At 35.5% G+C, this 25,956-nt stretch overlaps 1 protein-coding gene across 5 annotated transcripts in view; it reads right to left on the bottom strand.

Annotated features, from left to right (window-relative positions):
• HS3ST5 (heparan sulfate-glucosamine 3-sulfotransferase 5) overlaps positions 1-25,956 on the bottom strand; it is a 257,392-nt gene that overhangs the window by 216,755 nt on the left and 14,681 nt on the right. For 2 of the 5 annotated variants that reach the window (XM_036024595.1, XM_036024596.1), the window contains exon 2: positions 19,611-19,703. The exons of the other annotated variants lie outside the window; for them this stretch is intronic. The gene's annotated coding sequence lies outside the window, so the exon portion shown is untranslated. The remainder of the gene's footprint in view (positions 1-19,610; positions 19,704-25,956) is intronic. 5 annotated transcript variants of the gene reach the window in all.

Here is a 25,956-nt window from a genome sequence, read left to right on the forward strand (position 1 = left end):
TGTTGTTATTCCTATTTTATAGCAAACATAAAAACATAATACATCTTGCCCAAACACACACAGCTAATAAGTGATAGTCAGAATTCAACCTAGGAGTATAACCCCAGAGCCATACAGTGTAGTTCTCCATTAAATAACAGCATCCAACAATTTTATTTGGAGGCAATAAGACTGAATTTTTGGTAATAATGCTGTTTGTGGGTGTTGAAGTTATTAGATATTAGTTAAAAATCTATCAAATGGTATAAAAATTCTACATAATTAAATTTCTAAATGAAGGAAAAAATGCAAATTTTTTGTGCTTTTATCTGCTGCTCCCCGAGTTCAGTACTAGTGACTGTTAGGAGGTTACCAATCATTAAATAAATGCACATTTCCTGAATACTGTTTTCTCTCCCATGGTCACACACACACACACACACACACACACACACACAGGTTTTTGCTGGCTGGTAAAGAATGGCTTAATCATAAAGGAAAAATAATGCACATCTAAAAGACTAAGGGTTAAAATGTAAAATAATGTAATATACATGTGTTACCAGTAATTTTAGGAGTGGTTTCTTAGATATGACCAAAAGCACAAGTGAAAAAATAAAAAAAAAACATATATATATAATGAATTTAATCAGAATTAAAAACTATCGTGTGTGTCAAGGGACACGATCAAGAAAGTGAAAATACACCCTGGCTGGTGTAGCTCAGTGGATTAAGCATGGGCTGCAAACCAAAATGTCTCAGGTTTGATTCCCAGTCAGGGTACATGCCTGGGTTGCAGGCCATGAGGCTCAGCAACCACACATTGATGTTTCTCTTTCTCTCTCTCTTTCTCCCTCCCTTCCCTTTCTAAAAAATAAATAAATAAAATCTTAAAAAAAGAAAAAAAGAAAGTGAAAATACAATTCACAGAATGCGGGAAAATATTTGCAAATCATATATTTGAAAAAGGACGTGCATCTATATAAAAACATTTTAAATATATAAAATACAGTAAAAAAAAAACTTGAAAATGGGCTAAGTTTGAGTAGTCTTTTTTCCCAAGAAAACATACAAATGGCCAATAAGCATATGAAAAGATGCAACTCAAAACCATGAAAAACTATTTTATTGCTACTAGGATGGTGAAAATAAAAATGACAGACAATGCCAGGTGCTATCAAGGGTGCACAGAGAATAGGTACCTTCTTATATATTGCTGGTGGGATTGAAAATGGTGTAGTACTTTGAAAACATTTTGGCAACTCTTCTCTCTCTCCCTCTCTCTCTCTATTTTTTTTTAAAAAAGATTTTGTTTATTTGTTTTTAGAGAGGGAATGAGAGGGAGAAAGAAGGAGAGAGAGATCAATCAGTGTGTGGTTGCCTCTCACATGCCCCCTACTGAGGACCTGGCCCACAACCCAGGCATGTGCCCTGACTGGGAATCAAACTGGCGACCCTTCGGTTCCCAGGCTGGTGCTCCACCCACTAAACCACATCAGCCAGGACAACTCTTCAATATATTAAACACAGAGTCACCATATGGCTTAACAATTCTACTCCTAAGTATATACCCAAGAGAAATGGAAATATTCACAAACTTTTATGTGAATGTTCGTAACACCATTATTTGTAATAGCCAGGAAGTAGAAACAACCTTAATATCCATTTACGAATGAATGGATAAATATGAAGCCAGTTACAAAAGACTACATATTATCTACTTGGATTTGTATGAAACATCCAGAATAGACAAATCTACAGAGACAGAAAATAGATTAGTAGTTGCCTAGGGTGGGTGGGTTGAGGAAAGGGAGGACAGACAGTGACTCTAATGGGTACATAGTTTTTGTGGGGAGGAATGAAGATGTTCTGTTAGTTGGTGGTAAAGGCTGCAGAGCTCTGTGAATACACCAAGACACTGAGCTATACATTATAAATAGGCAAATGTTATGGCATAGGAATTATAACTCAGGAAAGCTTTTTAACAAATAATAAGGAGGTTTCCTCAAATATTGATACTGCAAAAAATTCTCTATGTTGGCAAGTTCAGTTTTAGCATGATATACTCACACATAATTATAAACCATCTTGACAACTTTGTTGTTTTTCCATGAAAAGTTATTTCTAAAGGACATACACAAGAAACACTAACATCTCCTGGGAAGTTCAAGTGTTGTCCAGGGTAAAACAGATTCTTATTTTCTCAGGCATGAATCCACTTTCAAAAACTTGTAGTCTTAGCTCACCTGAGCCAATGTGGAACAAGGCATATATAATTAGAGCACCTCCGTTCCCAAAAGAAAGTAAGGTCTAGATTCAGCTCAACTAGGGCATAATAGAAACGGAACAGACATTCATTTCAATCAGTATAACTGTCAAACAGTAAAATCAAGGTAACAATAATCTAGACTTGCAAAATTTAGCATATTGTACTTGTATATTTTTCTGGGCAGAGGGATCATGGCTTTCATCTAATTTTAAAAGTTCTTTTTCTTCCTGCCTTTCTGTCTTTTTGTATTTCAATATGCTAAGAACCACTGGTCTGAGAGAACCCAAAAATCATTTTTTTTCTTGCAGGGAACTTCTTACCTTTGTCCTTATCAGGGTACAGTTTATATTGCCAGGGGATCAAACATCATAAAGAATTTAAAACAACATAGCTATGGCAAATTTGGATGTAATTAGCTTTAGTTTTTACCATAACGCTGATTGCTTAAGATTACTTATGAAATACAAATAATAATGCATGCAATTATTTCTAAAACACCCAGAAACACAATCTAGCACTTTTAAATATTGAACTTGCACCCTTCGCTTAAAGATTAGGATGTGGCTCTCCATATCAAGGCTTCAGAAAGACAAAGAAAGATAAATTTTATTCTTAAAAAAGGATGTCATTCAGGGAGAGTTCATAAAACCACAGAAATGACTGGCTGTGGTAGTAGTGTGAACCTACATGAACGTCAGAGAAGAGAAAAAATAAATCACTCATAACTTAGTCATTGCTTTCATGTGCACAGTCATTTCCTTGTAGCTGAAATGAATGTCTCCAAGAGAAATGTAATATGTCAGAAGTATTTCTGACTTACACTCAGCTAGCAATACCTTTTAACATCATGCATCAGTTATTTGGAAAATATTGCACTGAGTTCGCCAGGACTTCCAAATGTTGACATATTTCATTATCAAAAAATCACTACCACATCATCAGAAAAAGTCTTTACATATGGGGACACTATGACACTAATAGAGGCATATAAAAGTTTTCCAATACTTTTATTTCAAAGCTTGAATTTTATTATTGAAAATAAATATTGTCAGTTGTTTTCCTTGAAGTGACAAGCTCACCTTGTTTACTTTTCAGAAAATGTCTGCATAATACCCAAGTGTGAATGAGTATAGCTTGTCCCCCTTTTTTTTTTTTCACATAATAATTGGTTGAAAATTACATGGAGATTTCTAAGAATGATGATAAAATTCTGTTCTGATAAATGTCTAAAAATTTTATTGTATTAAAATTTAGAAACTAGGATAAAATTGGATTCATTGATGTTGGTCTAAAATAAGTTTTTGAAGAATAGTGATAAAAAGGTTTGGTATTGAAACCTATATAAAGTAATGCATAACATATGCAATTTCTACTTTGATTTATCTTTATGTAAAGCAAGGGGTGGAAAGAATTTGCATTTAAATTTAAAAAGCAGATGAATTGGCATTTGCTAGTGCAATGTGATTTGCTTTCTTTTAATGGATAATAAAATATTGATAGCGATGTATCCAAATCCAAGAAAATCTGGAATACTACTATTTTAATTTATACCAATGTGAGGTAAATTCATGTTTATTTTCAAAGATATTCTTGCTTACTAGTTTCAAATTGGCTTTGATTAAATTGATTTGGGGTTTTGACCATGTCAGTATATATAGTATTACTCTAATTTATGAAATAGTTATTATTCAATGTTCAATATTAAAACTGATGTAATAAAATTTTTAATAAGTTGAGTCATATAGTGAATGCTTAGAAATTATTGCTTTAAAAAGCAGATAACTTTTTAATTTGGAAAACACATTTTATATGTCGACATTGCTCATACAGGAAATAAGTAATTAATAGAATATTCTTTATTTTAAGACTAATATAGAAAAAATATAGGAAAGGCCTATTAAATTTTTAAATTGAAAACTCATATACTAATAAGCATAAGCAGTTCTTTAAAGTATATTTAATATTTTAAAATTCTTTTTAGAGCAAGAATCTCTTAAACTTAATATTCTTGTTCTTGTTTGACTCACTTGCATAGCAGAAAATAGTCAATTTTAACACCAACTGGACGGCCCACTGACCACTTAAGTGTAAGTACAGGAGATTGTTGTTCTTTCACTGTGGCCTGGAGCTGTAGCTCTGGGCAAAGCCTGAGAGCCTCTGAACTGCCCCAGCATACAGTCCTGGGAAGAGGCAAGGCCAAATTAAGGAGTAAAAACAAAGGGTTGGTGAGGTGATTCTCTTGACATCTCCCTGAGTACTGACAAAACCTTGAACCGTACAGAGAGATATCCCTGCTTTCCAGTGGATGATACACAGCTATGCTTGATATCCAGTTGTTTTCAGAGTCAGGCAGGTGTGAAACAAGAAAAGGATGATCTTCTCTTCAGACACAAAAATCATGATAACTGGCAAGTAGGAGGTGAAAATGAGAACGAGTCCTACAAAAGCCTTGGTCTTCAAACTGCAGTGAATGTCACACTCACCTGAGACGTCCTTTGTATTACAGAATGCAGAGTCCTACCTACAAAGATTCAGATTTAGAATAGGTCAAGGAGGCTGGCTTTTTACAGGTAACCTAGAGGATGCTGTTGAGATGGTTTCTTTGCCACACTTTAAGAAACCCTTTCACAGAGTATATATTGTACAAGCACCAAGAACATGAAATACCTAAAATTATGGTTTACTTGAAACAACAGAAATTTGTGATATACTTAAAGTATAAATAGAGTTGTCCAGGATATAGATTTAAGCCAAGGGTGTCAAACTCATTTTCACTGGGGGCCACATCAGCCTCATGGTTGCCTTCAAAGGGCTGAATGTAATTTTAGGACTGTATAAATGTAACTACTCCTTAACAGTTAAGCGAGAGCTCAGTGCTGTTGCCTGGTACAAACAAGGTGCGGGCTAGATAAAACAAAGTGGAGGGCCTGATTCAGCCTGAGGGCCCTGTGTTTGCCACCTATGATTTAAGCAGTTAAGTGAAAACCTCTTACTATTTGAGCGAATTGTCAATAAAACATATTGATATACTTCTAAAATACCATTCAGTGTGATAAATTAAACACTAACTTTAGGTCAAAAGTACTACAGTAGCTTTCTGTGTTAAATATTTTCTTTTTTATACACAAGGACTAAAACGCTGAAAAATATGGTACTAGGTTTCTCTTTGTGCCAAGACTGTTTCACATTTTGAGCAGAGAATTAAGTTTGCACTAAATATTGCTTACCAGGGCTCTTTTCCAATTTCTATTTTGCATACATAAAGTATATCTATTAAAAGTTCCCTATATTTACTTATACTTTTGAGCATGCCTTTCATCAAGTTCTAACGGGTAATGCGCAGAGAACAAGAACTTATAAGTCAATGGAAAATGGCAATGCACTTGTTCCCTTTCTATAACACACCGGACAAGGAAACAGTGAATCCATGACGGAGTGCAGGGGAAACCGTTCAAGTCACAGTCTCTACAGAAGACTTAGACTTAAATCTAAAGTAACATTGTTATATATAAATATCGTTCAAGTTTTAAATACCCAGGGAGGTGGCAGTCTCCTGAAGGGTACTCTGCACAAGGTCTGTTCCGTAATAGCTGCCCAATAAATGAATGAAAATCTCCCTTTGCTATTGCCAGTGGCCAGGGGGAGGCAGTCATATAAGAAAAGGTTTGTGACTATAGATTTTTTTCCTGAAAGATAAAAAATTCTTTAAGTTTATTTGCAAGCTACATCAGGACTCTGACATAAGGAAACCACTTAAAATGGCATTTAGAGCTTTCAGGTTTAGTTGTATTATAAAAGGCAGACAGTTAAAAATGCTTTTTGTGGAAGAGACTAATTTCTTTACTCACCAAACATTTCTTTTCTTTTCCTAGGAACCCAGGAAATCTATTTTGTTCTTAGCCCACTTGCAACTAGATAGGGCCTTGTGTACAAGAAATATTTATTGAATCCATGTTTACTTAATGGTATTACATTCTCCTCAGTTTTTAATGATAGGAATGTTTGATGAATTTTTTCCATCTATTTCCACATGTATAAACTCACCTAAGTCCTCAAAATGCCCTGGAAAAATAAATACAACTAGATAACTTTCTGATTTTCTTCCAGATTATAAATGTTCCAGTACGTTGAATATGCGGATATGGCCAAAGTCATCAAGATTAAATGTTCTGGCTCAAGAATAAATACACTGGATAAACAAAGAAACAGACTACCAATTTTATTTATTGAGAAAACACTGTCATTTAAAACAATCAGACAAAAATGCAAAATTATACATACCAGGCTGTTAATCACAGCATTGTTTATAATAACAGAAATAAGAAACAAAACAACAAAAAATTTAAATGTTTATTACTAGGGAAGAGGTCAACCAAGATGTTATAACTTTCAAATAATAAAATTCCATATAATTCTAACTTTCATTTTCTAAGACACAAAGAGCTCCACAATATCTTAAGGAAATAATATTTAGACTGCTTCCATTGTGGACTTTGTGACTGTATATTTGCAAAAGTTATGATATATTTAAATTACTCTTTATGTTTTTCTAAACTTTCTCATTTAAATAATTAAACATACGTTTCTTTCGTAATATTAGAAACAAAGATATTTTAAAAATTGCTACCACCTGAAACAAAACCTCAAGCAAAATATTTTTCTATGATTACAACTAAATTAATAGATAACTTACTAAGTATTTCACTTTTTAAGTCATTTTACTTTCAATTCAGCATTCTGCTTTGAAAGACTGCAGTATTTAACTTTGCAACATGAGTAATGTTCTCCATTCACACATGATCTCCTACTTTTATATTCATTTTCCCTTCCTCTAGCTAAACTTGGACCAAACCAATATTTAGACTAATACTTAAACATTTCAAGTATAGTTGGATTTCTTGTTAATATGTTTGCAAGATGGCTGGGGCTGCGGGGAGAGGTGGGGGGAAATGGAGACGACTGTACTTGAACAACAATAAAAAAATCTATCAGAATAAAAAATAGAAATAATAGAGAAGAGTTATAAACTTTAAAAGAAAACTAATCTAAACCACTTTAAAGTGAAAACAGATGCTTATCTGAAGTTTCAACAAATATGCTGAAACAACTGAATGGCCAAATGGAAAAACAAACAAAACCTTGACCTGCACTTTACACCATATACAAAATACATTTAGGATTTTAGTTTAAACATGAAAAATGTAAAATATTTATATGTATAAATATAAAAGCTAAAGTTATGCCACTTCTACAGTGAAACACAGAAGAAATGTGAAATAGACAAAGATTTCTTGGACTAGACATAATACATATAAAATTAAAAAAATAAAATTGATAAATTAAATCTCATCCAAATTGGCACTCAGGGTGTTCAAAACATATCATTAGGAAAATAAAAAGGCAAGCAATGGACTGGGAAAATATTTTCAATTGATGTAATGACAAAAGACCCAATCCAGAAGCAAAAATTAAAAAATAAAATAAAAATAAAAATAAATTAAAAATCTTGAACCTGAATAATGAGCAAATCAAAATCAACCCACTTAAAAATAGACAAAAGAATCCACTTCATCAAAGAAGACATACTCATAGCCAATAAACATATGAAAAGATGTTCAACATTAGTCATTAGGGAAATGAAATTTAAAACTACAGTGAGAGACCACTTCACAGTCATTAGCGGGGCAAACATTAAAAAAAAAAAGACAAAAAGCTGGCAATTCTGTTGGTGAGGCTGTGGGTGGGAAAAACTGAAACTCGCATAGATTCTTCAAGTGCAAATGCAACCCTGCTGGAAACCAAATCGGCAGCCTTTTAAAGTGGAACATACATGGACCATGGGACCTAGCAATTTCAGTCCCAGTTATTTACTTATAAATAAGAACATGTCCACAAAATGACATGCACAAGAATGTTCATGACAATATTCATAATCCTAAACCAGAAACAATCCAAATTTCCAACAACAGATGAGTGTTAATCTCAACAATTGTGGTATACCCATAAAACAAAATAGAACCCAGCAATTAAAGAAAATGGACCAATGATACACCCAACAACCTGGATGAATTTTTTAAAAATTACGTAGAACAAGTACAGACAGTATAATTTTATTATATGAAATTCTAGAATAGGCAACACTAATCAGTAGTGATGAAAATTGGATTCATTGTTTATTAGTGAGAAGGTAATAGGGATTGTCTGCAAAGGTACATGTGGGAACTACCTACAGAGATGGAAAAAATGTTTAATATTTTCATTGTGGTGGTAAAATGGATGTAGAGATTTAGGAAAGCCCACCAAATACACATTTTAAATGTGTCCATTTTATTGTATGTAGATTATATAGCAATGGCGTAATTTAAAAGATATGCTTGGCTGGGGAGTAGAAATAAGGGAATTTCTTAAGCCAATGGTCACAAGCCTTTAGCTTGCATCAGCAACACCTAGAAGGCTCCTTAAAATAAATTGCTGGATATTGCCCCAAGTTTTTGATTCAGAAGGTCAGGAGTGATGCTCCCAGAAGTTGCATTTCTAACAAGTTCTCGCCTGATGCTGACATAGCAGATCCAGACAGCACACTTTGAGAACCACTACCTTAGAGGCAGAAATTATTCCTAAACTGAGACATTAGATAGACCAATTTCAGCAAGAACCTAGCTTCAGTTAGTAAATACAGAACAATTTTACAAGTTAAAATACACACACATGCCTCTTAATTTAAAGGGAAATAAGTTTAGTGTTTTAAGTCATTTCCTGAAAAAATAAAAGTGAGGTTTTTATATGCTTTAATATAGTCTCTGGAAATTCAGAGAAGAAGTTGGCAAATCCTCTGAAATTCAACACAAATATTTTGTATTCATGCTCTTTGTTTTTTCCCTAGAGACAGGGTCAATTTTACAACAAATTTTCAAGTGAATATGATAAAAAACATTAATAGGCATTAAGTAACTCTATGAGTATCCTTTCCATTTTTAATTTTTGTATACATGCATTTTCTTCAGAGACAAATAGTAGATGAACATGGAAGTTTATACTTCACTCTTTGTTTTTTATGCTGAACATTCAGAAGTTTTAGATTAAAGACTTACATAGACACTAGTAGGTCACTAACAAGAGGAATAAACAGGGTTCACCATTGAAGGTAATGAGGAAAGAAAGCTTCTCAGAGTCGCAAGACATTCTAGAAGTGTAATTTTTTTAAGTGAGATTAAAATTAAGATATTCCTAATTTTATATTAGATACCTCTACCTCTTCTTACTCTTTCTGGTTCCAGTGTAATAAAAACTACTATTAATGTAAAATCAATAACTACAATAAGTGACTTAAGCAACAATAATTTGTAGTTAAAAATCATTTTTATTTGTACATATAAATTTTCATGTGTAGAATATGCTAACATGGTTACAGTTATTTCTACCTATTTTAGCATAATTTATAAGCATTTTAATGGGACTACCACACATAATATTAGAGTGTGGCACATCTCTCCATTCATTGTCCTCTACAAACTCCTTTTTCTCCTTACAGATATAAAACATTTTAAGTCTTCTTCTTTGTATCCCAGACACACACATTTAGGAGATCAATTTAGTTTCTCAACACACTATCAGAAACCTTGTAACTTTCAATTATTTTCATAAAAGAGGAAAAAATGCAAATAATCATAGAGCTTACCCATCAACAAATTCAGTAAATAATTTAGTATTCATATTTCTTAATAAATCTGTGGTTCTCTGACTGATGTTTTGTGACTTAGAGGTGCATAGAAAACAATTTGATTGTAAAATATTATGACCGCTATTAAATCTTCCATGCTGTATATTATGAAAAGCTCTGACTTCTTTTCCTGCCTGCTTTTCAACAGGTCATAAACTTCTATATGTTCATGGTCTAGATAACATATGGACACTAAACTCAAATTTTCTCTTATCTGAGCTTTGCTTTCTTGCCATGTTTTAGTCTTTGAATAAAATCACCTTATGGAGTGATATTCTTCTCTCCCTCTTCTTGTCTGAGCCGTTGCTAACAGCTTTTAATTCGGGAAGTCTATCTCTGAGTTGTCTACGCCTCACTGGTTTCAGCTCAATTGTTTCTCTTGCCAGCAGAGCATTTCATTTCTCCTGAAGGTCACTGCAGGCTGCCAAGGCTTTGAAAACATCCCATCTTTTCATTCATGCTGCAATCTAACCCTGCAGTGCCATTAAGAGAAATGGGAGCAGGCATGTGACTTTTTCTATCAACAATTATTGAATTTATTGTTAGAGAAAGCAAATTAGGTCATCAGTGAACAAGGATCTTCTATAACACCACCTTTTTTCAAGGCAATTGAAATTATTTCTTGTCTTTTAGTAGTTTGCCTGTGTACAGATAATTATTTGGATAAATGATACCATAATGTCATCTGCTTTTGGAAGTAACCCTTCCAACCATATTGCTACCAGTTGCAATAAACCAATGATGCAGGAAGCAGCCCTGATCTAAGGACACTCATAAAACGAACACCACATTGGCCATCTGTTGGAGGACGGATGGCATTAAATGTAATGCAGACCTGGACCACATCCAGTATTGTTTATTCTGTCACATATCAGATGAGCACTAAAATCGAGTTGATGATTTTTTAATTCCAAGGGGACAAGAAATGGAGAGCAGAGGAGGGGGATGATTGCAGATATATCCAAAAGTATTCAAGTGGCAACTTGATTCAAAAAGCAAAAATTAATTGATGAAAACAGATGATCTCAGAGGAAGAATAATCCATAATCCATATTACACATGCCAAATATCTATATTACTGGGATAACAGAAATTCACTATAATTTTACTTGTGGTCTCTAGTTAATGCTGCTAGAAAACAAAAAAAGCTCTCCTAGATGAGCAAGTTCATTAAATCATCAGCACAAATTCTAGGATTTTAAAAGCAAGAATTTTTCCATATTTTAGACAACATAAAAATATTTTAGATCATCTTAATGCTGATGTTTTTTAATTTTCTTGTATGAAAGAGATGATACTGTGACTCATTAAGTTGCTTTTTTAAAAAGGTTCTAGAGCAATAAAATTGTTGCATAGCAGTTGCACAATTAGCTGGAGAAATAAAGTGAGATTTTCCTTGTAAAAGCAAGTTATCAAGTTATCTCCGTGTGTTTTAATGGGAATCTCACTGAGGTTTGATTCAAAGATCTGATTTAACATCTTCAATTTTCCCATTATTAGTGAGGTGACTTTGTGCAAGTGATTTCATTTCCCTGATTCTCAGTTTCTTTAAAATGTAAAAATGTCAAATGGGGAATTTATGTCCAGTATCTTTATAAAAGCTAATGAATCTTAAGAATGTAAATAATTTTATCTTCATTTTGGTAAAATATATAGGTCAATCTTGGAGGAAATGCCTTTGGGATCTGTCATAGTCTCATGTAGAAGTGCCCCTTCTTCCCCAAGTAATCTCTCCTTCCCGTGGCACTAACAAGGGCAACCTTGAACACCCTGGAGTAAACCAAAGCATGTAGTCACAGTTATTGAGCTCTGTTAAGAATGAAGTGCTAACTGAAATGCAAAGGAATTCTTTAATAACCTAAAATTACAGTATAAAAATATTATTTCTTCAGGGCTTTGTGAAATATCTATGAATATGGTATTCAAACAGTATATTATAATGTTTTGGTTATTCTAGATTTAATGGGGAAGACATGTCATGCATCCACCTGTTCATTTAATTGGGGAGCAACATCAACACAGGTAACCCAAACTATTCACAAATTGCCCTAAGGAGTACAGAGGAACCAAGGATTATTGATGGGGGCATTGGGTGGGCTGGAGGGTGGGAAAAGTCATGGGGAGAAGTGGCCTACTTCAGATGGAGTAGTTAGGGATCTGACTTCCACATCATCAAAACACATTAAAACACACACACCAGTAAGATATTTTCAAAAATATGAGATGTCCTCATTAACATCACTGTTAATGTAAATACTCAAATGAGAATACTTTACTAGGTGAAGTGAGTTTTTCTCCACTTCAAATTCTGAACTATCAGCTCCTACACTCACAACTGGCAAGAGTTAAGCCCACTGCAGTGCGAGCAGATGCCACCCAAGCTCCCCTACCCTGACCTGCCAAGGCTCATTAATCTCCACCATTTAACACCTCACTATTGAGGGCTTCCCATCCTGGGGAGTGAACTACATTCTGTCCATTTCATGGCCAGCTCATAAGATAAGGTCACCAATTAGGAAAAACTGCATGGTCTACAGTAGCCAAGAGCATAGTACATAACTTTTTCAAAAATTTTTAGCAATGCTTTAACTCAATTTTAATCTCTTGCTCATTGATTTCAAAATACATGTGGATTATTTTTGTAATTCATTTACTTAGTCATCACTGGATTGTTCAAATTTTAATTTTTTTCTCCCACTTATAGTTATTCTCAGGCATCTAATCTCAGGCTCTATAAATAGATTAAAAAAATAACTGACAATAAAAAATGTCCTGAGCAAAATTATAACACTAAAATATAGGTCACTGATTCTGTCCACCCAGGCTCTATACTTCATTATATCCTTTGTCTATATCCAAATCCATTATTTTGAATTGTTCTGTATGATTAACTGAACCCTACCCCGTATCCCTCCTGTAGGTTACACCCTACACTTAGAGCATCCGGCATCTTAGTTACGAATAAGAGCTCTGGTGTCAGCAGACCTGGGTTCAAATGCCCACTTGACCTTTTATTACCTATGGGACCTTGGGCAAGTAAACACACCACTTGAGAAAACAGAAGCACTTACCTCCTCTAGTTGTTATGAGGAATTAACTAATATGTAAATTACTCAGTATCCTGTTTGGACCCAGCAAGTGCTCAGTACCTATTAGCTATTATAGTTCCATAATCTTTTCCCAATAATGACTAAAATATTATTGTCAGCTCCAATTAGACCAAGGAGCAGGAAGATTTGGTTTTCCCCATCATCTTGGCTTTTGTTGTACTTTATTATACTCATTTGCCAAGGAAGGAAGGAAGGAAGGAAGGAAGGAAGAAAGGACCCTAAATCAGTGACCGTCCATAGTATATATTTTAAATATGCATCTAATTTTATGTTTATGTGGCTTATTTTAAATGTGATACATGTATACTTGTATGTCTCTGAAATGCTATATATTTCAAGCTCAGAGAGAAAGTGAGAATTCAATCTGTTTACTTTTCTTAAACTTAATACATTTCTTTTGGGTTATTCAATTTGCAGGCACTATTATGCAACACTTGTGATTTAGATGAACTCCTGTTCTTTGAGTTCAAAAATGTTACTGCTGGAAGTGATTCCACAGACAAGTACAGCTTAAGAGAATGACCTGTACCTTTAAGTTTTTTGTAAATTTGACTCATATAGAGTAAAGACACTGGTTACCAGCTGTCACTGCTATTTTCAAAGTCTATCCATGGTTATGACTATGTTGATGTTTTATAAAAGCCACTTCAGAAGCTTTAATTAAAAAACAATGCCATTTTATAATTTTTTGTTTCTCTTATTTTCTTTTTTGGTACTCTGAATATAAATATCACATAGGAAAATGTAATATATCTTGCTTTGATACTTAAAAACTATATTTGAAATCATTTCATATTTTATTTAAACTTCTATATCATTTTTTTCTTTTTGTTGAATAGTATTCCATTGTGTGAATATGCAATACCTTAGTTTATTCCATCAGTTTTTACTGATGGACATTCAGGTTTTTCCCAGGCTTTTAAAACTACAAACACTATTGCAGTAAACACAATTTCTTTACACATATGTGTAAGCACCTGATTCTTATGTTAATATTTTGTTAATGGCTCCATCATCATGCCAGTCAGGTTCAGAATCCTCTTATCTCTCTCACCCTTCTTCATAATAATAGATAGCATATCAAGTTCAGTCAGTTCTTTTTTGCATCCGATCTTTTTCTAGAGAGGAAGAAATAATGATGGTAATAATAATAATAACACAAGTAATAGACCTTGCTCTTGAGTATCATATTCCCTTAAAAATCTTATAAAAATTAATGATGATGTAGAGGTTTCTGTAAGTGATTTCATTGTTCTTGGGAATTGACATGCATTATCTTTAATTCTCACAATTACAAAGTTTTGTTTGGCCCATTTTTTCAGATGAGGAGACTGAGTCTTGCTTGAGTCAAACTAGGAATTTGACCAAATTTACAGAGTAAGTACTAAGGCCAGGTTACATACCTGAATTCTCTAATTCCTATATCCACACTCTATCCTTAAATCCGTATCTCTCTAATGCATAATATCAATCTTTACATAGGACTCATTATGTCTTCTGAATCCTTCCAAATCTACTTAGTTCTATTACTATTGCAGTATTTCAGGTGAACTACTGCATAATTTTTTGAGGGGTCTTCTTGCCTTCCACTATTTCGCTCACATTTCTTCTGCTCATTACTCTTCAATAACCTCACTCTATGCTAATTCAATTCCATCATAAGATCACTCTTTCAATCTAGTATTCATACTTCCTCAACATCTGGACCTGTGCACTTGTCCCTCATTGACATCTCCACTGTTTTGGTCGCAACCTCAGGCTCTAGGGACTAAGTAGACATACATGAAATGAGAAGGGAAGGGGGTGGTGCTGATCAGGCAGAGCTCTCAGCCCCTTACCCTCACCTCAAACGGAGCAGCTTCATTTTTTATCTGCTTTATGTATAAGGGAGGAAGACATATAATACTTTGGGGAAAAACTCACCTTCCTACAACTAAAAACTAAATAGAAAACCATTAATATCGTGGAAGTACCAGCTCTCTCTTGTTTTACCATAGTATCCTCAACACCTAGAACAGTGTCTATAAAGTAGTGAATGAATATTTTTGAAGGGATTAATAGAAGAATGGATTTAATTAATTTTTGCTCCATCGATGTACTAACAGAAACTCTGGAAAAGTTACGCAAGTGCAATGAGCCTCCCTTTTCACCCCTCATGAGGAACCCACCTTGAACCCCGCAGCCTTGTATAGGTTAAAAATGCACATACACAGTACAGTGCCTGAAATATTCTAACCTTTGGCTCTATTATTCTCTCTACAGCAAAAACTATTTGCTGTTTCATAAATCCACCTTTACCTGGAATCTTCTGTTGCCCTCTTTCCCTTTTAAATTTTCCTTCATTAGAGCTACTAAAGGTTTTCCCCACAGTCTTCTCAGTTAAACCGGCATCTGACTATTTATCTGATTACTTTGCATTTTTCTATTTCCCACAGTAATGAGAAGTGGAGAAAAATAAGGCTAGTCTGGTACTTTTTGGTTACTTAATAATTTAAAAACTTGGTGGTATCTTAATAGAACTGTCTTTCAGATTAATTATTAAAACCAGAGATAGAACAAATGAAAAAGGTACTTTTTTTCTTACTATTGAATTTACTTTTCTTTATGTTATTTAGATTAACATAGTATAACTTTTTACAGAAAAGTTATACAGTGCTTGATAGTATATATACTTTTCCCTGATGGCACATTCAATTCTTATTAGTAGTATTAACTATAAGATAATAGAATTCTTAGCAGTTTCAAATTTTCTACCACGTAAGTCAAGGAAGGAAAGCTCTCTATGACTACAAATTCATTTCCTGTGCAACCAAAAAATAAATGTGGTTTTAAAGTAGCAACATAATGTGTCTTAGGGAATATGCATATATTTTCAATTTGTTTTTCCTAACCCTCAAAATAAATAAATGTCTATGGCAGTTGGCTGTCTTCAAAGCACCTTAACTTTAATTTTTAGACCATACTAAAAATATTGTCTGCACAACCTTCCCTAATCAAGTTAGAGACAGATGGGCCTGCTTTTGCCTTGCACTGTGTTTATAGTTGAAATCTACATTTGCTCACATAACACATTAAAAAAATCAGCTGCAGAACTAACATCAGAGAAAGTGATTCCAAATCCTAAATATTCTAAATACATATTATAAAAAATGGTAATAGTGTAGCATATAAAAACCCTGTTGGTAGCGACCATAGTCCATTTCAGCAAGAGGGGTAAATGTGAAGAAACCTGTTTGTGGAAGGACAAGAATTCTGGAGGTCATTTCTGTAGGAGCTGCTCAGGCAGTATTTGAGAGCTGATTTCCCTTCTTCTCGCTATCTGTATTTCCCAGTCACTCAGAGGTTTCTTTGACTTACACACTAAAAAGACTAGATAGACCATAGTTGTGAGATACCGCAAGCGTGCCTCTTTAATGTTGTAGAGTATTAAACTCCCCAAATATTTGCTGTACCTCCCTGGGGAGAACTATATTTCCTTGCTTCACTGATGTCAGACTTGGCCATAGGAATTAATGTGGCAAATAAAATAAATACAAGTGACATATATCACTTCCAGGAGGAGGCTTTTAGCTCCAGTGTGTCCCCCACAGTGATCTCTTTTCCCTGTGACACAAGTTAGGTTATGCTCCTAACAGATGCTCTCTGACCTCCTGTGTCCCAGGCTGCAGACCCCTCTGTGAGGAGTCCTGCAACTTCAGGGGGCATGTAGCCAGAGGAGACATGAATGTTTGAGACTGGGTCATTGGTTACTCCAGCTCAACCTAGCCTACTTCTGACTCACACATGCGATAAGAAGTCATATACCATAATAAAGGGGAACTCTTTTACTTAGAAGGTACAAAAAACGTGGAGCCGGATTGTTATGGGGATTAGAGAAAGATAATGTATATAAACTGCCTGGCACACATTTCATAATACATAAAATTATTTAGGAGTTAAGGACTAATGTTTGGATGATTATTAAGTTTTGTGTAGGGAGAAACAAGTAAAACTATTAATCTGTTAGTGAGTACTAATAATACAGGAAAACTTAAGTTTTGTCCTCAGAAATCAAAGCATTTCTCATTGTAACCTACAGTAGGCAATATGACTAGTAGCAGGGTCATGAATTTATGGAATCAGAAAGAGTTCAATTCCTATCTCTGCCTCTTCCTAACAGAGCAATTTAATTTAACCTGCAATTCCTCATCCATAAAAATGGAACATGGAACCTACCTCATTGGATAACAGAGAATGCATATTAAGGGTCTAATATAATATGTGGCATACAATGGCATTTCAATCAATGCAAATCTTATTACTTTTCTATAGTTTCCATTTTCCTTCTGAATGAATTGTAAGCTAAAACATACAAAGATTTCCAGGGTATAAAGCTATGGTGGCCTAGGGTAGGTTAAGGAATCCTGGTTTTAGGCTTTGGATATTAATTTGGGGCAGAGGATGCTCTTAAAGGTTTTTTGGTTTGTTTGTTTTTTAAGGCAGTTTTAGCGTTTGGGCCAAAGAGATCTAGAAAGCTGTTCTGGAGGGACACTGAATCAGGAGGTGAGGGTTAACAAAGACATCCTGAGAAGAGTCCAGCAGGGGCACTGGGTGCAGTGATTTCTTCAAGTCCTTCCTTAGCTCCTGAGAGAGTGACATTCAGGGGAGGAAGAAACTGAGTTTGTGTGGATAAATGCAACCTAATAGAATAGTTACTGTGCATTGCTATTGTCATTATTGCACATCAAATGTAACTACTAAAAAATATTTACCCAGTCGGTTCCCTTTTAGGGCTACCAGATCTCCTTGGCACCTAATGTAGTGGCTGGGTGAGAAAAACTGGAAGACTTCCAAGATTCTGGAGCTCATGAAGAGAATTCCACCTGTGTTTCTTTGAACACATTTTCTAAAATTCACATTTCTAACTTGGCCCTGGAGGGGCAAGTAATTTCTGACATGGGCAGGTTTCTGGTTTCAGCTCATCACTTTTGTTCATCATTTCTACATGGCTCTTGACATCCAATCGTGGCACAAAAGAACAAAATCCTTGGACCTAAAACATTTTGACGCAACATTATTTTGATGGCTCTGACTCCAAGTTTTAAAAAATGAGTACCCCCCCTCCAAATTATATGATCATTATGTAGGCTAGGGATTATTCTCCTAAGTTTCTTACAGATATTTGCCCATCAAAGTAAATTTTCTTAAAAAACAAAACAAAACAGGGTATTTCATAGTAAACCAAAACTATGTGCACTTTGGGTGTCACTTGTAATTTTTGACATTGTTTATATGCCCTTTGCCCCCTCCAAAGCCTCTTGCAATTTTTAAGAGAACTGGATTCATGAAGTCTATTGGTAGCCTCTCTATACAGTGATGTTCTGAAGTATTTCAGCCAACATATGCAAATGTAGTCAGATGAACCAGGGATGAGCAAACCCCTATTTAGCCTCCTTTCATATACCAGTGTATGGGATCACCACTGTTATGCTTCCTGTGATTCCAGTTGCTGCTAACATGTCTAATTCAATCTAAGAGAAGTTATAGCATAGGACAATTTTAGTCATGTGACTAGTCAATGAAGGACTGTCAAACTAGGAAATGATAGTTATACATGCAGGAGATGCCTACACTTGGTTCCAGGTGAATAATCTGGAGAAAGGAATATTTAAACAAAGATTTAAAAAACCTTTGAATGCATCAGCCTAACTTTCCACTTTCTGTGTGGATGCATTGCTAGATGCAACATCTGCAGATGATTTATGCATCCTCTGCAGTAGGAGATCGTACTTGGGGCAGAGACCCAAGAGGTTTCTACAAATTAACCTGATGGGATTAGTTATCTGGTTATCTAGGCACAATTGATCAAGGATTACAATAAGAACCTATTTAAATTACCAAGTAGCCCAGGCCTTATGGCAAATGCTATTCCAGTTTAAAACAGGTACTCTAAAGCCCTGGCTGGTGTAGCTCAGTGGATCGAGCGTGGGCTGCAAACCAAAGTGTCTCAGGTTCGATTCCCAGTCAGGGCCCATGCCTGGGTTGCAGGCCAGGGCCCCCAGCAACTGCACATTGATGTTTCTCTCTCTCTCTCTCTTTCTCCCTCCCTTCCCTCTCTAAAACTAAATAAATAAAATCTTAAAAAAAAACAGATATTCTAGACCAATTTTGATAAAAAGTTAGGTAACTGGTTCAATATATGATGGGATAGAAGCATGATAAAAGCGGAATTTCTTTGATAAGGTGAGTTTAATTTGGGGGATGGTGTACTTTTTCTCCTGACTCCTTGAAGGTTAGAGGACTGTTTTGTTTATCTCTATAGCACACAATAGGCCCACAATAAGTATATGCTTAATGACAGAATATGGAATTCTGAGTGATGACAATAATAAAAGTCAAAGGCATTTTTAAAACAGAATATTTGAGGCTTTATTCTTCAGTACTAATTTATGAACCACACAGTAATTAGAGCAGCTGCATAGCAGAGTTTCCAATTTTATAGATCTAATTTTAGAAAGTTTTATAGGTTGAAACATTGAGTTGTCAAACATACCCAATTTCAATAATCACATTACTTCTTTTTAGTCAATGTCCTTGGATCCTATAAACTGTTTGCAGTGAAGGCTCTTCTATTCTTGGTTCGTTTCTAAAGCACAAAATGGAAATAACCCTCTACTCTTAATAGGATTTAAATACCAATAAATTTTGAGATTCAGTAGGGCTTTAGATTTATGGTGTGAATAAAGCTTTGTGGTTCAATATTAAAAATAAGTCTAAAATGGTCTTAGCTGAATGCTCATTTAGATATTTATATTTAGTATCCATACAAATGCAGTTTCTTGAAACCTACTTTTTGTGTAATCTCCTTGAATACAGTTATGCTCCTGATTTTTTTTTCTCCTAAGATCCCAGCTAGAGTGAACAGTGTTTGAGGCAAAGATGGTACAGTGCCCAGTTGGGACTGAACGCAATGTGGTCATATGTGCTTGTAGATAATAAATACCAAACTACAGTCGTGTGATACATAATGATGTTTTGCTCAATGACAGATCACATATACACAGTGGTTGCATAGGATTATAATAGAGCCAAAAAATTCCTATGGGCCAGTGGTATTGCAGCTATTATCATCTGATAGCACAACACAGGGCACATGTGATTGTGGCGATGTTGGCGTAAACCTGTGCTGCCAGTCACCTAAAAGTATAGCACATACAACATGCATAGTACATAACATGTGATAATGATAATGAACAACTGTTACTGGTTTATGTATTACCACTATACTATACTTTTTATAACTATTTTAGAATGTCTCCTTCCTACTTATAAAAACAAGCTAGCTGTGAAACATTATGCCATGCTTTGCTAACAGCAGCCTCATACATCTTGTGTTCACTGTTTCTTGATTGCATCATTTTCCCTTGTGCTTGATTTAATCTTGTGTTGTTTTGTACAGTAGCATGCTATATAGGCTTGTAGTCTAGGAGCAATAGGCTGTACCATATCACCCAGGTAGGTAGTAGGCTGTACCATCTAGGTTTGTGTAACTATATGGTATTCATGTTGGCACAATGATGACATTGCCCAACAATGCATTTCTCAGAACGCCCATGACTGTAGCAGGTTGACCACATCCTTTGCAGACTCTCCCTTGTTCACTTTGCTGCAGGCTGTCTTGGGTATCCCCTTTGTTCTTTAGCTTATGTCCACTAGGGTGAGTGGGAGAGAGGCAGAAGCAAATGGAGGAGGAGGAGGGGGAAGAGGAGAAGAAAGAAATAAGTAGTAGTTTAGCAGGTCTGCTGAACAGTTTCATGGTGGAAATTAGCTTGAGGATCAGTTTAAGATTTCTTTATTCATATTCATCTTGTGTCTTATTGCCATGGATACATAAGTTGATTTTTATAAATATAGAATTTATAATGGTAAGTTACAAGATGGCAATATATTATACTGAGTCTATTTTTACAATTTGAAAAATAAATGCCATCCAGATAACTTAAAGCTGCATTGTGAAAATACACTAGGGTATCCCAGTAAAAACATCTTCCAGACATGTAATATCATATATTTTACTTCAGATTTTAGATCTCCAGTAAATATTTTAAAATTTCATTCCATGGATGTGAGAAAATACATTAAGTTCTAGGACTGGTTCTACTGATAATAACAAAATAAGTGGATCTGTTTATATGTCACAAGTGATATATTTAAATAATGAAAATAGCAAATGCCATTTAAGCTGTGGATTGCTAGTTTTAACTATCTTTGCATTTCTTTTTCAAGTCAACAGCATCTATGCACTGTGGATTGATGATGCTGGAGAGGTGGTATTCCTTAAAATACTGACCGCCTATTGTGATGTTTGTAATCCCTCCATTATTAAGCTCAGTAAGAATTGCCAGATGAGAACAAGATAGGGCAGTGGAATTGGAACAGTAGGGGCTGTAGGAGATAGGACAAACTTATTGGAAGGAAGAATGCATAAAAATTAAAATCAACTTTAAAAATCAGAGTGTGTATAAAATCCTAAATTTCTTTGCATATAATTTTCAGTTTTTATAACTCATAGTTGTTTATAGGGTAAGTATAAGAAGGAAGGAAGGAAGGAAGGAAGGGAGGGAGGCAAAATGCCTTAATATAATCATAAACTACCAATTTACATGGATTACTTGTGTTTCTATCTCTGGCATCCAAACACCTCCATCACCCCACCCCCACCCACAAACACACACACGCTCAGACACAGTAACAAGAACACACAACTCAGACTGGGAGCCGATGGCTGGCACTGGACTACTTTTTTCTTGCACAATATGCCTGTTTTTTAAAAACACTCTTATAGTTACTGTTTTCTTTCTTTTTGTAACCATAGACACTCCCACGTAGCACCAGCTCAGTTCCAGCCAAACTGTGTGTATTTTTACATAAAGAAAACAGGTTTTTTAGTTCTGTATTAGCAAAGTCACCTCCTTTACTGCCAGTGCTAATGCTAAACATGTAATAATACTTTATTGTCACAAGCAGGAATCTGCTTTGCTAATTAAATGCAGCTGTCAGTAATTACAACTTGTCAGTGTAATCTATTTTGGGGAGTTCTTCTTTAAATGATAAAAGATGGGCTTGATATTTCGAGGGTGGGATAGGCAAGGTGACTGCTTACTTCCCTCAGAAACTCACTTTTTTATGATGAATAAGCAACTTTATTGTGAACATGTCTTAACTGGGTTATTCTGTATTCCTTTGGTGCATGAGTGATAAAGTTTGCAATTAGCTCTTTAAAAATATAATCTCAATGTCACCTCCTTTGAAATACCAACAAGTACGATGACTTTCACAGAGTTATTACGTTGTGGTGGTGACCTGTAAGAAAAGCATCGGTGGTTAAGTCACTCTAGTCTCTCCCATCATCTATTGAGTTCAGTATAAGTGCACCTTCTAATCACTCACAAACTGGATTAGACATGGAAAGTCACTTTGGCAAATGGGGGGAGGGGTTAGCAACTTTTTTTGTACTTGTTTTTCACTGATATTCAATTAGTTCTCTCCAAAAAAATGTTTAACATTCAGGTTAGGTCTTTGAAATTTATGAATTAAAAGAAAACATGATGTTTGCTTGTAATATTAATTCGTCTTAACTGATTCTGAAATGAACCTCAAACTCTTTAATAGCTCTACAGATGCATGACTAAAAGCAATGTCAGGACAAGGATAATGATGGCAGCCTGATCCACTCCGTGGGATAGGTACTGGGGCTGCCAGATGCTGGCAGAGTTCAGGGTCTAAGGGGAGCAGACCTTTGGCCTCACCTCCCCTTACTTCCCCTGACATTTAAAATGGATGTGGTGGCAGTGGAAAAGGGACACTGGAGTCTTCATGGGTGAAGTGATGGGGTGGTGGGAGGATCCATGGGGAAAAAATAAGCACAGCAGGAGGATGAGAGAGGTTTGGCGCGGGAGTGGCTTTACCCCACACAGGCCACAAGACTTATCATACCGCTCACAGCATCCTGACTGCCTCATCCTTCTTCTCCCACCATCTGTTTTATATCCAACACTCCAATAGTCCTCGTGTTACTGGATAATTAATTATCTTGTTATAGGTCCCAACAAATTTGGCAGCTACTCTTCTGAATACAGCACATTTAAATAGAATTAATAATTTGGTTGTTCATCCCAGGTGAAGGGAAAAAAAAGCTTTCCAGATGGGAAATAATTAAAAAACACCTACCTAAATGTATTTTTGAAATAGAGTCAGCAAAATGCACTAACATGCTCTTTTTCCCAGTAAGCCTCCTTTGGGGAAGGGATGCATAGTCCAGTGGGAGTGATATAAATTCTCCCTTTTCCATGGCATAAATTCTCTCCTCCAGTTTTACTGACAAAATGTGGGTTATTTTGGATATTTCTCAAAAACCAAAATGTTAAAAATTCCAAGTGATGAGCATCTCAATCAAAGAAAGAACACCTTGTACAGCCACTGAGCTCCTTAAAAAGTAGGGTTTATTCAAAAAGAATGAAAGTTTTTGACTGTTGGGGGCTCCTACAACCACAATTTCACTGTACCCCTAAATCGCCTGTTGTATGCAGAACTCAGTGTTTTCAGTCAGCTCATCGTTTTCCTTGAATATAGTAGGTGCTCAATGGACAACTACTGAATGTATGAGTGATAACCTTGAGCTATTGTCATGACACGGTTTTTTGCTGTCCACTCCAGCTGGTTGAAGCCAGTGAGTGTTCATTGGTGGCAGAAGTTTAACAGCAAAGCAAAGGTATGGTGGTCATCAGGGCGGCTGGGGAGGGGGTGTTGGGGGTGTGGGGAGAGCATGGACTGTGTTTCCTCACATGAGCACCCGCAGGTTCCACAGGGCTGCACACTCATGAAGACCTCCAGTTCCAGTCTGTATACCATACCCCTTCCCTAAATCAGGCTGCCTTTGCCACCTTGGGGAGCTAAGACCCACTTGGCTTTCTTCTGGAACGACAGAAAAAGTAATCCTCAGGTCTACTCCAGGTACCTAAGGTGTCCTGGCAAAAGACTGTAACACCTGCAGTTATCAGAACATCTGCCCCAGCCCTGGGTTGGGGAAAGCAAGAAGGGGCCAGCCCAGGCTCCTAGCACTGGTCTCCCCTGATAGCAGGATCACTGTGCGCAGAGAGGCAGCACTACATTAACCATGCATGGGGAATTTACAATATTTGTTTTTCTCTCACCAAAATGATTAATATAATATATCCCTTCACTTTCAAAGATATTCTTGAATGGTGACTTCCGTAGTCACGCACTTATAATGCAAGAGTCTTGGTTCAGCTTTTTGACATATTAACTTCAGACATATTTTGCACCATTTACTGTATGCAGGGAACTACCAGTATGTAGATCAAGAACGGCTGAATGTGCCCTGGCTGGTGTGGCTCATGGATCAAGTGCCAGCCTGCAAATCAAAATATCACTGGTTCTATTCCCAATCAGGACACATGCCTGGGTTGTGGGCCAGGTCCCCAGTAGGGGACATGCGAGAAGCAACCACACATTGATGTCTTTCCCCCTGTCTTTCTCTCTTCCGTCCCCTCTCTCTAAAAATAAAATCACTAAAATACTTTTTAAAAAAAGAATGGCAGAATGTGATCGTGATAGAATTAGGTCACAGAGAGCTTCATGATTACAAGATAGTAAGAGCATAAAGTTGCACCTTTTCTCAAGGCAACAGAATTATTTGATAATGAAGAAGCTAAATATAGTTATATTTATAGTTATATATCCCTAGATATGGTGTCTTTTAAAAATATATCCCTAGATATATTTTTAGGGCATCTTTAATATATATTATATATATAATTATAAATGTTATTTATTTATTTTGATATGTATGTGTACATATATACACACACATACACACATATATCCCTAGATATGTTGTCTTTCAAGATAGAACATAGTTAAAGTCTCATAATAAATACTTTCAAAGTAAATTTATAACTGAAAGCAGACAGGATTGGCTTTGCTCTACTTTTATATTGTTCAGAGTTTTCTCTCAGCTTTAAGGCAAAAAATGGAAATAAAATGTCTATACAACCAGGGAATATTGGTTAATGCTTTTATGTACTTTAGAGTGGAAGTGAAGAAAATATAATAGTTTTTTTCCAAAAAGAACAAACACTTTTATTCTTATTACTATAAACAGGTACAGTATAACTGTTACTAATTTAATCTTTTTATTGTTATTCATTTTTCTTTTTATTGAATTTATCGGGGTAACACTGTTTAACAAAATTATACAGGCTTTAAGTGCACAATTGCACAACACATCATCTGTACACTGTAGTGTGTGTTCACCGCCCCAAGTCAAGTCTCTGTCCATCCCCATTTGTACTCCTGTACCCTCTTCCACTTCTCCCCTACCACCCTCCTCCCTCTAGCAATCACCACACTGTTGTCTGTTCATGAGTTTTTTCTTTTTTGTTCAATCGTTTCACCCACTCCTAACCCCTCAACTGCCCCCGCTGCCACCCCAGGCAGCTTCAGGCTGCTCTTTATCTATGAGTCTGTCTCTATTTTGTTAGTTCACTTTGTTCATTGGATTCCACATTTAAGTGAAACCATATGGTGCTTGTCTTTCTCTGACTGGCTTATTTCACTTAGTATAATGCTCTCTAGGTCTATTTATGCTTTCACAAATTTAAGATTTCCTTTTTTAGGGCCAAGTAGTACTCCACTGTGTAAATATACCACAGCTTTTTTATTCAGTCATGTACTAATGGGCACTTGGGCTGCTTCCAAATTTTGGGCATTATAAATAACTGCAATGAACAAAGGAGTGCGTATATTCTTTTGAATCAGTGTTTTGGGTTTCTTTTGATGTATTCCCAGAAGTAGAATTGCTGGGTCATAAGGCAGTT

The sequence above is a fragment of the Phyllostomus discolor genome, chromosome 4, assembly GCF_004126475.2.
Source record: "Phyllostomus discolor isolate MPI-MPIP mPhyDis1 chromosome 4, mPhyDis1.pri.v3, whole genome shotgun sequence".
Lineage (NCBI taxonomy): Eukaryota > Metazoa > Chordata > Mammalia > Chiroptera > Phyllostomidae > Phyllostomus > Phyllostomus discolor.